This window comes from Sus scrofa, chromosome 7 (genome assembly GCF_054392235.1).
Source record: "Sus scrofa isolate SSC_HxYL_T2T_F1_AM1 chromosome 7, Sscrofa_HxYL_maternal_Yorkshire_Landrace_v2.0, whole genome shotgun sequence".
Taxonomy (NCBI): domain Eukaryota; kingdom Metazoa; phylum Chordata; class Mammalia; order Artiodactyla; family Suidae; genus Sus; species Sus scrofa.
In genome coordinates, this window is record NC_139389.1 from 45,623,332 (window position 1) to 45,635,786 (window position 12,455).

The 12,455-nt window shown below is 45.1% G+C and overlaps 1 protein-coding gene across 9 annotated transcripts in view; it reads right to left on the reverse strand.

Moving 5' to 3' along the window:
* Positions 1 to 4,792, reverse strand: part of USP49 (ubiquitin specific peptidase 49) — a 75,290-nt gene extending 70,498 nt beyond the window's left edge. For 4 of the 9 annotated variants that reach the window (XM_084968080.1, XM_021098679.2, XM_084968081.1 and 1 more), the window contains exons 1-2: positions 4,544 to 4,792; positions 924 to 1,005 (exon numbers count right to left, since the gene is read on the reverse strand). The gene's annotated coding sequence lies outside the window, so the exon portion shown is untranslated. Of the gene's footprint in view, positions 1 to 923; positions 1,006 to 3,350; positions 4,026 to 4,543 lie in introns of those variants that run through there. The other 5 variants (XM_021098683.2, XM_021098677.2, XM_084968079.1 and 2 more) reach the window with 3 other exon arrangements.
* Between the last annotated feature and the right edge of the window lie 7,663 nt (positions 4,793 to 12,455).

The following is a 12,455-nucleotide window of genomic DNA, read 5'->3' on the forward strand; positions in this document are numbered from 1 at the left end:
AGCTAAAAAGACAGGTAACCAACCATTAATCTGCAATGCAATTAGGCATTTTATTGATCTGAGGTTGTTTTATAAATACAATTTTGTGATTGAAAAAAATAAGAGCATGTAAGAACGCTGATGTAATCTTTGAATGAAACATAGCCGTTAGGGTATCTGTCTCAGGTTTCTCACCTAGAAAGGAACTAAGAAGTGGTTAATAACAGAACCACAGGGCTAATTTAAGGACTGGCAAACAACACTGGTTAGGGACAAAGTAACCTGGAGAAGTGCTCAGGTGAGGGATCACTTCACAACAGTCAAGTAAAGGTAGTAGGCAGTAGAATGCCCACAAAATGGCAAGGTTCAAATCCCATCCCCACCACTTGGTAGAATGCTATTTTATGAGCTAAAAGAAAGATTAAATGTATCATTTAGTTACTACTTGACAAAATACCCCCAAAATAACAAAAACAGTATTATCTGTACTTCAAGGTTATCAACTATCAAACAAGTTGCTGTAGAAATGACTGAGTATAACCTTGGACAAGCCATTTAATTTCAAGGAGCTTATATTTTATCACATGTAAAATGGCAAAAGCAATAGCGCCGACCTCCTAGGACTGCTGTAAGGAATCAATGGGTTACAATCCACAAAGAGTTTATTTTACAACAGTGTCTGGCACAAAAGCACCTCACATGCATAGCTACTATTAGTGAGTTTAAGAAGAAATGGGGTCGTCTAGATACTAAGCAGGTATATTTACTCAAAAATTGAGAATGGGGCAAGAAATAACAAATACAAATATTGCATTGTGTGTGCTGATTAGAAAGAAGACAGACTGTCCTTATAGAGAAAATAACTGAATGCTGGAAAATATTATCTGTAAAGGTTGCCACAACACCTCTGAAGATTTACACAAATAGGATAAATTTTTATCTACCTGGGATGATTTAAGTGGGATATTGACTGAAGTTGCAGGATAAACTAGAGGTCCTTTCAAGGTCTCTTCCCATCCAAAGAATCTACGATGAACCAGAGAAACATTTAATTATGTACAACCTACTCACTGAATATACAAACGTTTTTTTCCTTAGCAAGTAAGATTGTAAGCAAAATAAATTGAGTAGAGAATTCTACTTAATGAACAAACAAAAATAAAGCTTAAATTTATCACTGGAGTCCTTAATGATAAACAGCATTATTTGTACTAAAAGATTATCCATTTTCAGGTTTAGAAGTATCAACTGAGAACTAACCATTCACAATGAGAAGTGGTGATTTAAAATATAGGTATAGGGAGTTCCCGTCGTGGCGCAGTGGTTAACGAATCCGACTAGGAACCATGAGGTTGTGGGTTTGGTCCCTGCCCTTGCTCAGTGGGTTAACGATCCGGCGTTGCCGTGAGCTGTGGTGTAGGTTGCAGACGCGGCTCGGATCCTGCGTTGCTGTGGCTCTGGCGTAGGCCGGTGGCTACAGCTCTGATTCAACCCCTAGCCTGGGAACCTCCATATGCCGAGGGAGCAGCCCAAGAAATAGCAACAATAACAACAACAACAACAACAAAGACAAAAGACAAAAAAAAAAAAAAAATAAAATAAAATAAAAAATAAATAAAAAAATAAAATATAGGTATAAAGAAGCAAAAGATAAAGCCCCAATGGACTTTCCCTTGGTTGGTCTTATAGTTTATATTTTCTTCATTAGTATCAAATATGCCTGAAATAACTTATATAAAGACATCAAATATAAAACAACTGCATTATAAAAATGGCTGTACCAGACAGAGTACAACCTACTAGCAATGCCAAACACATTTAGAAAGGAAGGGAACACGCACACACATTTCACAGAAACAGGTGCCTCATACTAAAGTTACTCTTCAGTTTGAAATTTAATGTTTCAGACTAATTTTCCTGAAACTTAGCAGGAAAAAAGCAGTAATTTTAAAAATCCTGTTAAACCGCTAAATCAATCTAGTCACCTTGAACATCTGCTCAATAAAATCCAGACTCCATGATCACAGTAGCTGAATCCAGAACAATTTAAGATTGTAAATTATTCAAATACATAAATAACCAATGTCTCTGATATCCACTAATCAAAATCTAATCTTTGCTATCACAAATGCCATTAACCTGATCTTTGCCCTTTATAGAAATACCCACAGAACAGTGGCCATCCAAAATTTATACAACGTTGAAGAAAAAGCATCTTCTGTGTAGCTGAATGTACACTAATGAAATAACCTCAAATAAGATTCTTGAGAACAGTTCATACTTTTTTCTAAAAGTACATTATATGCTATCCTTTGGCACCATTGAATGCAAAGTAATATTCGTTCATATTCTTATTAAATGTAAAACTTCAGAATAAAAGTCATCAAAACAAAATCTTGATAAGAATAACCTAAATTTTGTCCCAAATGTCTTATCTTCCTTTTAATTTCCAAAAGTGTCATAAAAATCAAAAACTCCTTCTAGAAAACAGTAATCTTTTTTATTCACAACCACAAAACAGGAGAGGCAGTGGAGCTGTCCAAGACTCCTGTCTGCATTATCTTAGAGGTTTTTTCTTGTTAAAAATTACTCATAGACTCATTATTTAACCTATAAGTCCCACTCTCAAATCCTCTACTATTTTAAATCTCCCTTTCTTTATTCCATTTTGTTCAACGGGTGAGTTCCCTATAAAATGTCCCACACAAAGCTAGAGGCAGCTTAGGAGCTCAAAGCCCTCACTGCCTTGATTTAAATCTCTTCCCCAGCAAACTTCCCTGGTTGGCTATTTGCCTTTCTCTGAAAAGATTTCTCAATATTCTCCAGCCCCAAAAACAATTAGGCAGAAATCTGGTTGATTAAACAAAACAAAAAGATTTTCATCTTTCTCTATCTCAACCACAGTGTGCTCTCCACTGAAAAAGAAAATGCTGTCAATAAAGCACTCAGCCCACTGCTTGTCAGGTACCACACTGCTACGACACAACACTGTCACACCTCACAGGCACAGCCACACTGGAAATACAACCCATTTCCCCATTATCCCAGCACCAAGTGAAATGCAGAGCTTCTCAGCTCCCTGTTATTGCTTTATCATTCATACAAGAACAAAATCAAATCAAAATGGGTCTCATCTTTTCAAAGTGGACATGAAAGTCGATTTAAAAGCCAAGAAAGGTGGAAGCAGATTCAACATTCCTTGAAGAGAGAAAGAGGTTTCTGGAATTTCCTACTTTTACGGACAAAAGGACTCACAGTTTCAACACACAGTTCTCTTCTGCACAAAGAATTCCTTTCCTGATACCCCCCTCCCTCGCCTCCACTGTTACTTTTTAGTTTTTACCCCTATCTCTAGGTCTCTTTTCACTCACCATGGTTCCTCCTCTTCTTCACCAAAGGCTCCCTACACTTGCTCCTTCACTACAGCACCTGTGCCCTGACCCACGCAGACCTTCTGGAGCATCTCCTCCACAGTACACTTGATTCCCATCCCTGTGCCGTCTACCCCAGCTCTGCATCCATCCGGCTTCCCCAAGCCTCTCTCAACCCTCTTCCCTCACTCCCCATCTCATCCTTTAAATCCTGGGGTCCATCTCCATCTCCTCACCGTCTGCTTTTAGCCTCGTCTCTACACCTCACTGTCTGCACCTTGGATTTTTCGGAACCTCGTCAATTAACACAATTCCCCAGTTACCTTGTCCCAGATCGCCATCTCGTCTCACACCCTCACTCTCTCCTTTCAGCTTTTCCGGTCCCCGAATTGTCCTACGAACGCCCCATCTCTCAGCTCTATTTCCTTTCACCCTTCCACTTCTACCGCACTTATTCTTAACTCCACCTGGTACTAGTCCAGTGTCTCATTCGCCCTCGCTCACTTTCAACAATTTCCACCCACCGCCCACCCACTAACCCATACCTTTCTCAGAACCTTGCAGTTCCCACCCACCGCCGGTCCCAGTCCTTCAGCTCATCTCGCTCTGCACTAGTTCACACCCTTGTCACGTCTGGCTCTTAATCACTCTCCCTCCTCTACTCTCAACTACTACCCCAGCTCTGCCCCTCCTTGCCTTCCACTTCCAACTCTTACCCCAGTATCCCTCACCCCACTACGAGCCCCTACCAAGCTTACCCCTCCAAACCCGTGCTCTCACACCGAACCCGTGGATCCCTCTTCCCAGGCTGGTCTTCCTAACCTATTCCCTGCCCGGCTTCCTTATCACCCACCCTGGGTTTTGCCTGCTTCCTACCTCCCTAGCTGGCTTTTTCTCACTCCTCCTCTCCCTGCCTTCTAACCTTTTCTCCCCTTAATCCTCCTCATCTCAAGCTCAGACCCGTTCCCCCCAACCGCCCTCAAACCTTCCTTCCCTTCTCCCCTCAAGGCTTTTACCCCAAACCCAGTGGTCGCCCACCCCGCCAAAATAAAGGGCTGGCGCGCCGGGACTGCCGGCTCTGGCCCCCCGCCGGACCCCGCCCCGGGCGCCCCCAGCCCGCCGGCGCCGCGGTCCCGCCCCCTGCCGCCGCTCCTCCCGCCCGCGAGGCGCGCGCCGCCTTTGTCGCCCCTCACCCGGTGTGTGAGGATTTTGCTTCTTTAAAGGGGAGGGCCCGTGTGCTGGAGACTCCTGTCCCCGCCTCTGAGTCTCAGAATGGGCTCCCCGGCCGTCGCGTCCTCCCCGGCCCCCGGCCCCCCCACCCCCTGGAGCTACCCCCTTCGCAGCCGCCCCCCTCCTCCGCCCCCTCCCCCGACCCCCCCCCTCTATTTACCGCCATCATCAGCACGCGCGAGCTGTCACCAGGGCGCGAGACAACCGAACATGGCCCCGCCCCCTGCCCGCCCATTGGCCCGCCCGCTGGAGCCCCGCCCCCCGGGCCCCGCATTGCGCCAACGGCGCAGCGCTGGGCCCCGACTCGGCACAGACATCCTCTCCGAGGGTTCGCGCCGGGGCGGCCGAGTTTAGGGTTAGCCACCGACGCGCCGCCGATTTGAGCCCGGCGTAAGGGGCGGCGGCGTAGAGAAGCGTTGTGAATCGCGGGTCGAAGTTTGGTTGAAGCACAGGAGGGTAAATAAGGAGGTTTCCAGACAAAGAGACTCTTAAAGGTACAGAGTCTTACGGCTATTCCCTCCTCCTTAAAGGGCCAGAGACTCGCCAGAGCCATCTCCACCCCCTTTCTCCCCGGCCCTTCTGCCCGCAGAACCGTAAAGGAATTTTACGATAGTTCCCCCGCACTCCTTTTGGAGCTCCTTTAACATCTCTGCCCACTGCCGAGGGGGAAAGATTTCCTCGCTATCCCGTCTGTTTTTGTTTTGTTCTGTTAAGTCTTTATTTTTCACTATGTCCGAAAGAAGCAGCCTCCGAACTGTGGGTTTCCTGAGGCAGCGTTTGTAAAAGTTACTATTGGCTCCCAGGCGGGTGAGCACGTGTCTGACTTTCGCCACTGATGACCCAGGGGGGGATTCAGCTGTTTTACGGAAATACCTCCAAGGAAAAGGTTTGCCGCTTTAAACTGAGTTAAGTTCAGCAGACCGTGGGGATAGAGACCCCAGGGAAACAGAACAGTGACTATTTCTGCAAGTCTCTGCCTCAGAAAAGGCTTCCTTCCCGAGCAGCCTCTGGGGTGCATTGTCCAGACTTAACTTGCGGGGTGGGGTAGGGGTGTGTGTGTGTGTGACATTTCCTACAAATAAGACCAACACTGTTACATCACGCAACAGCAAGGCTGAACAGCTAATACATTAAAATACAAGGTCAAGGAAGAGAAATATATGCATTGCCAGCTACACCGGGTCAAGGCTACATACTTGTAAAAATGAAATAGAGAAGCAACAAAAGCCAAAGAACAACAAATAAAATAAAAAAGGGGAGAGAGCAGGTGCACGTGTAAGCATGAAACTGCAATGCCTGGAGCCAAACCTGTGAAATCATTTCCAAAACTAATTCACTTAGACATTTTATTTTATTTTTTTTTATTTTATTTATTATTATTATTATTTTTTGTCTTTTTGCTATTTCTTTGGGCCGCTCCCGCGGCATATGGAGGTTCCCAGGCTAGGGGTCGAATTGGAGCTGTAGCCACTGGCCTACGCCAGAGCCACAGCAACGCTGGATCCGAGCCGTGTCTGCAACCTACACCACAGCTCACGGCAACGCCGGATCGTTAACCCACTGAGCAAGGGCAGGGACCAAACCCGCAACCTCATGGTTCCTAGTCGGATTCGTTAACCACTGCGCCACGACGGGAACTCCCCTCACTTAGACATTTTAAAAACGTTTGATGGAAGGAGAGGACATGGTGACTGATTTGGTGAGAATCTGCTATGTGGTTCAAGAGCTCAGAGTTAGATATAAAATTTCACGTTCCCTTTGTTGCCTAACACCTTTAACATAACTTTAAGAAATTCTTATCTTGCACTGTAATTCCTTAGTTATCTATTTTCTCCTCTTATTCCCCCTCAAAAATATTCTTGGAGAATAAAGATTGTATCTTATTCAGTGTTATTTCCCTAACAAAGTGCCTGACACATAATAGGTACTTTTTTTGAGTGAAGGCTTTTGGAGCCACTTAAGATTTCTGAAGGAAGGAGTGCTCACAAAATAGTAATCTGGGGGAAAGATTCTCAGTGCTGTAAGCATGCATTTATTCCACGAGCTGTTCTCAAAGCACCCGCAGACCCTGAAATCAAAACTATTCTCATAGTAATACATTATTTGCCTTTCTCACTGTGATGGCACTTGCAGTAATGATACAAAAGTAACAATGGATAAATAAAACTGCTGCTGCCTTAACACAAATCAAGGCAAGGGCACTAAACTGTACTAGTAGTCAAGGTATTCTTCACTGCCACCCATTCACAGAAAAAAATACCTGCTTCACCTTAAGGAAGTCTTTGATGAAGCACTAAAATAAAAACTGTTTTATGTAAGAACATATTTTTCAAGAATACTGTCCTATGTGATTAAGTGGATATAGGCATAAAGCACTTCTGCTCCTTACCTAAATACAGTGTTTTTCTTGAGGAAAAGCATTTGTGTGATCTCTCTGAATTTTGAGCTGAATTAGCAATTCATGGAATAGCATTTTTACTTGAAAGAACAGCTAACAGATAAACTATAATCATTCAGCCTTGGGAATCTGACAGATAGTTTCTTAAAAATAAACAAATTAAGCCTGACAGCATTTGCTAGCAATGATCAAATTCAAGCTCTCAAGCAAAGCTTAGAATTTTTGAAAACTTTTATCTGTCACTGTGAGCTTAATACCTTTCCAAGACTTTTCTGATGAGATTGGTGGTGATATTAACAAATACGACTTTTTTTTTTCTTTTTAGGGCTGCACCTACAGCACATGGAAGTTCCCAGGCTAGGGGTCGAATTGGAGCTGCAGCTAGCTGCCAGCCTACGCCATAGCCACAGCAACACCAGATCTGAGCCAGGTGTGTGACCTACATCACAGCTCACAGCAACGCTGGACCCTTAACCCACTGAGCAAGGCCAGGGATAGAACCCATGTCCTCATTGATACCAGTCGCATTCATAACCTGCTGAGCCACAATAGAAGCTCCACAAAAACGATTTTTTGATATTATATAGTAAAATGTGTCAACATTTAAAAGATATGCAATATTTTGCAAACGATCAATGGACAGTGCTACAAAATCATATATGGGTAAAAGATCCCTTCTAAGTGCAAAATAAATCAATGAATGTTAATATAATAAAGAGTTCACTGATAGTGTCTGAGATGCCACATTGCAACTAACCTTTAGCAGAGTTGTGATGCAGTATTGGAGAACATCCACCATTACTGGAAGACGGTATCACTATCTCTTTCCCTTTTCCAACTACACCTCCGTATGAAGTTGGATTTTCTGCCTATTTAACCAAACAACCAATTTCAACAGACCGACTGCAAAAGCAGATGTTAGAATTCACTATTGGAATGCCAGACGTTCAAGAGATTTGCAAAAACATAAAACAATGCCACTCTTCTAAATGTGTTTGAAAAAGTTATTTTTCTTTAGAATATTTTATTTATGTTGACAGATGATGGGTTTACTGTTACCTTTAAATGAACAAATCCTTTTTTTCATTATAAGTCCTTTTTGTTTGTTTGTTGGGTTTTTTTGTTTTGTTTTTGTCTTTTTGCCATTTCTTGAGCTCCCGCAGCATATGGAAGTTCCCAGGCTAGGGGTCGAATCAGAGCTGTAGCCACCGGCCTACGCCAGAGCCACAGCAACGCAGAATCCAAGCCGCGTCTGCAACCTACACCACAGCTCACGGCAATGCCGGATCCTTAACCCACTGAGCAAGGACAGAGATCAAACCCGCAACCTCATGGTTCCTAGTCGGATTCATTAACCATTGAGTCATGATGGGAACCCCTCATTATAAGTTTTAATAAGGTAAATATCAACAGATATAACCTATATAAAATTTTAAGACTATCAAGAAACCCTGTGACCAAAAAATTTGAGAATTACGCATCAGATTGGAGCAGAAAAAGAAAGCTATCTAGTTATTTATTTAGACCACACCCACAGCATGAGGAAGTTTCCAGGGATTGGACCTGAGTCATAGCAGTGACAATGCTGGATCCTTAACCCACTGAGCCACCAGGGAACTCTAAGAAGACTATTTTAGGAGTTCCGGTCGTGACGTAGTGGTTAACGAATCCGACTAGGAACCATGAGGTTGCAGGTTGGGTCCCTGCCCTTGCTCAGTGGGTTAACGATCCGGCGTTGCCGTGAGCTGTGGTGTAGGTTGCAGACGTGGCTCGGATCCCGTGTTGCTGTGGCTCTGGCGTAGGCTGGTGGCTGCAGCTCTGATTGGACCCCTAGCCTGGGAACCTCCATATGCCGCGGGAGCGGGCCCAAGAAAGAGCAAAAAAAAAAAAAAAAGACCAAAAAAATTAAGACTATTTTAGATAATTAAAATATGAAAAAGCCCAAAGGACAGCTAACAAGGTTTTATTGTAGCTCTAGAGTTAAGACATTGCGGGGGGGTTCAACCATGAGGAATGGAAAATAGATTGAGGAACACTGAATTTTCTTCAGACACAACTGGTTATGAATGCAGTCATCATATAACACTGGAATCAAAAAACCAGTTCAGAAGTAGACACAACAAAGCCTTGGGAGCTGAAGGGGACCAGGGATGGAAGTGTTGTACAAAGAAGATATAGTTGCTATGACACTACTTTTTTTTTTTAAAGCTCAGCTTCTTTTCCTTTAGGCTGTCAGAGAACCAGTAAAATCTCAATGCTATGAATAAACATTAAAAATATATCTATGCTCTAGAGATGGTCCATAATACACCTGTGCTCACTGATTTGATAACAGAAATACATCTGTACAACAGACACCTTCTCTGGACCCTCTCTCCTTGCTGCTTGTTCTCTACTATTCTAAATCCTTTGCACTGGAGGAGAATTTTAGCCTGCCACCAAGCAGTAATGACCCCTATCTTCCCATCTTAAACATCCTGACCGTATACCAATACCTTTAGCACCATTAAAAAGATGCAAGAACAGGAGTTCTCTTGTGGTACAGCATGTTAAGGATACAATATTGTTGGAGTTCCCGTTGTGGCTCAGTGGTTAACGAATCTGACTAGGAACCATGAGGTTGCAGGTTCAATCTCTGGCCTCGATCAATGGGTTAAGGATCCGGCGTTGCCCTGAGCTGTGGTATAGGTCGCAGATGCGGCTCGGATCCTGTGTTGCTGTGGCTGTGGTGTAGGCCGGCAGCTACAGCTCCGATTAGACCCCTAGCCTGGGAACTTCCGTGTGCCGTGAGAGTGGCCCTAGAAAAGGCAAAAAGACAAAAACAAACAAAAAAAGGATATGGTATTGTCACTATAGTGGCTTCAGTTTGATCCCTGGCCTGGGAACTTTCAAAGATACAAGAGCAGAGAGCCATCACCTTGCCTACAAAGCACTCTTCACATCTATCCTCCCTTGAGCCTCTCAACAGGCCAAAGAAATATGAGAAAAGGGCATCATTATTCCCACTATGTGGATGAGACCCAGGAATGTGAACTTGGTGGAAGTTGCTTGGCAACTCAGGGACAGCTCAATGGCTGGCGCCCAGCCATCTGCCTCCGACTGCCGTGTTCTCTTCCCTTTAGTAGGCTGCCTTGGCACACCTGTCACCTCCCTATTTCCAGCCCTGCCTTTCCCACATGACAGAAGATTGCCAATACCCAATTCTGAATAAATGTGGTCCCTAAATTCTTTTTAAAGCCTCCAAAGAAAAGTCACATTAATCTTAAAAACAGGTCTCTGCCCCGTGACAGGGCAGGGATGTGTTAGGAAATAGAGACTATGAGAGAATTAGGACTCTTTGCTCTAAGAGTTCCAAGGATCTTTTTTTTTTTAACTTGCTCATTTCATCAGAGGCAAGGAAAACTATTTTCCTGCCTTGCCAATCACCATCATTCAGAAAAATGAAAACACACTCATTAGGCCAAATGCCATTACAACAGAATAACTTTCAGATCCCATAGAGTGTGTCATAATGGAAGAGTAATTCCTGGGGCCACAAAGCTATGGACGGCTTTATACATATTTATTCCTACTCATTCCCGAGAGGTGGGGGGTGTGTGCGCACGCACGTGGGAGTGCGTGAGTGGAGAGACAGGAAAAGGGGGAACCTATAGGGAAGATAAGAGCAGGAACACAGTCCAACTTCCCAGAAACTGACGGGAAGGCCTGAAGATGAAGGAGGGAAATCCCTGGATAGAGGCACAGGCTTCAAAATGCGGCTCGTGCTAAGTCAGCTGGGTGTCATCTCACACTTGCTTTGCCTTTGTCTCCCTGCTGTTTCCCTTCAGGCTGCTCTCCCTTTAGAGACTTTTTTGGATCACAGACCTTTGAGAAACGCTAATAAACCCTGTAAATCCTATTCCCAGAAAACCGCACTTAAACATAAAGCCAGGTCCACAGGAAAGACATCTTAGGCCTCGAGGCTCCCTCGGGGTTGAGGACCTTCAGTGAGGCTGGAGGCAGAGTCTGCTCCAAATCCAGCACCAAGGAGTTCCCGTTGTGGTGCAGTGGAAATGAATCTGACTAGGAACCATGAGGTTATGGGTTCGATCCCTGGCCTTGCTCAGTGGGTGAAGGATCCGGTGTTGCTGTGAGCTGTGGTGTAGGTTGCAGATGCGGCTTGGATCCTGCACTGCTGTGGCTGTGGTGTAGGCCAGTGGGTAACTCCGATTTGACACCTAGCCTGGGAACCTCCACATGCTGCTAGTTCGGCCCTAACAAGCAAAAAATAAAATAAAATAATCCAGCACCGGGAGCTCCTGTTGTGGCTCAGTGGTTAGTGAATCTGACTAGGAACCATGAGGTTGCAGGTTCGATCCCTGGCCTTGCTCAGTGGGTTGGGGATCCAGTGTTGCCACGAGCTGTGGTGTAGGTCACAGATGCGGCTCAGATCTAGCATAGCTGTGGCTGTGGTGTAGGCAGGTGGCTACAGCTCCAATTAGACCCCTAGCCTGGGAACCTCCATAGGCTGCAGGTTCGGCCCTAGAAAAGACAAAAAGAAAGACAATAAAAGACACACACACAAAGAAAAAGCAAGGAGAGAGCTGCCCCTGAATCAAAAAAATCAAATCAAATCAAATCCAGCACCAACAATCAGTTTACTCATTATGTACAATGGTCTCCACTGTCTGGGAGGGAAAGGACGGGTGTGTTTTGTTTTGATTTGATTTTTGTCCCAGACGCAATGACAAAAATGAAACACACAGGGAAGTGACTTCCCTAGATGAGGCCAGGTCGAGTCTGCCTGACCTCTGGGAGGGATGGCGTCAAGACCGGAGTACCGACCGATGGTCAAACTGTGACCTCAAGGGGCCCTTCTAACCCAAGAGACTGACTTTGGAAGGCTCTACACAACCACCGGAACTCACCCTGGGGGAGAATCCCCGCCATGAGAAGTGACGGCTTGAAGGCCAAAGACTCCAACCCTAGAGGGGAGGACCCAAGTGTAACACAGCTGGTCTTGGCCATTCTGCGTGACACCTGTGACCAGGGCCTGCAGCCCAAGGCTCCCAGACAGCGGCAGGTACCTAGAGGGAGGCCGTGGGGGAGGGAAAGGCCACGTTGGAGGTACAGGCCTGGGACAGCAAGGCTGCACAAGTCCTGCCTGGCTCTAGATCTACTCCAAATGTGCTCAAAATATTCAGCCTGTCGCCCTTCCTATGCTGTATCTTTAAGTCTCGACTTTTGACACCTGGAAAACATTCTTAGGTGGGAATTTCTAACCGCTCCCCTCAGCTTCTGGGATTTGAAAAGAAAAATTTTCACAACCTCCTTCATCCTGAGGCCTCAGGAATGAACACTGGACACACGGAGTTGGGGCAGACCTGGTGGTGGGGAGGGGTGGTCAGTCTCTAGGTGTCCCCTCCTCCGTGGAGCTGTGACACCAATACACGGTGGGGGACATGTGACTACTTGGCACTTGACCCTAACACTGCCCT